This window comes from Limulus polyphemus, unplaced genomic scaffold (assembly GCF_000517525.1).
Source record: "Limulus polyphemus unplaced genomic scaffold, Limulus_polyphemus-2.1.2 Scaffold5479, whole genome shotgun sequence".
Taxonomy (NCBI): domain Eukaryota; kingdom Metazoa; phylum Arthropoda; class Merostomata; order Xiphosura; family Limulidae; genus Limulus; species Limulus polyphemus.
Genome location: NW_013671089.1, coordinates 1 through 1,139, shown reverse-complemented (window position 1 = coordinate 1,139; position 1,139 = coordinate 1). Strand labels below are relative to the sequence as shown.

Genomic DNA, 1,139 nt, shown 5'->3' with positions numbered 1-1,139 from the left:
CTACAGGGGTCTGATAAAATTGTTTGCTGTTCTAAAAAATTGTTCATGATGTCCATAGAACCTGTCTCATTATACAAATTACGTATGTAGATGTTTAATATAACATGCATTTCTCAGTTTAATAGCACTAAGTGTGTTTGTATTCCATCTTAATAATAATGATGATATTTGTTACAAAATCTGCAGTCATTTTGGCCATGACTGTAAAATCTGGTTGACATATCATCACACATTATTCTTTGCTTTCACACTTAAGTTATTAGAATTATAACTAGTTTAGTATAATATATCTAAGAACTTCAACAGTTGTTTCTGTTTAATTGTTACGTATTCCAATTGTTTGAAAACATACAGTTAGTTACATTCTTTGTTTTCTCAAACAGAGACGACAGAAGAAACGTTTACAAGTGTGGAAGAATGGCTCTGTAACCTCGGTCTATCCGAACATGAACTGAAATTCGTCATCAACGGGTTTGACAACATTAAATTTCTTGTAAGTTAGAGTTGTAAAAAAAAAAGATGAACCTTAGATATTTAATATGAGAGATACACAAATTTAACCTTAGACTTGTAATATCGTTTATAAAGAAGTTGAACCAGAGATTTCAATTATCATTTATGGAAAATATTTATTTTATTTCTTGCCATCTAGCGGGAAAATAATAAAAAAATAAGTGTTTTCACTTGAGCTCTTTTCAAAAAAATGAAGTAAATGTAGGGATGGCTGATATCAATCCTTTAAAAACGATGTAAACAAGATGGCAGGGATGGCATTTGTATCATCCCTACATAGTAGCACAGGCAAGAATTAACAAATAACAATCTTTAATTGAGCTTGCGATGTATACGTCCAAAACTCGGATCTCGGAAACTACCGCACCGATCATCACTAATCATAACTGGGTAATATTTTGATAACTAGGCAGTATTTTTATAGCTGAGCAATAAATAAGACAATAGAAATTTCCACAAAAATGATATGTCTCAGATTTAACCAATAAATATTACAAACAAAAGGAATAAGTTTCAGATTTAACCAATAAATATTACAAACAAAGGAGTAAGTTTCAGAATTAACCAATAAATATTACAAAAAGGAGTAAGTTTCAGAATTAACCAATAAATATTACAAACAAAGG

General features: G+C 29.9%; 1 long non-coding RNA gene across 1 annotated transcript in view; it reads left to right on the top strand.

The window, feature by feature from the left end:
• Positions 1-499, top strand: part of LOC111089184 — a 4,981-nt gene extending 4,482 nt beyond the window's left edge. Inside the window, exon 3 of the long non-coding RNA XR_002613494.1 lies at positions 384-499. This is a non-coding gene — a long non-coding RNA (uncharacterized LOC111089184). The remainder of the gene's footprint in view (positions 1-383) is intronic.
• Positions 500-1,139: the final 640 nt, after the last annotated feature.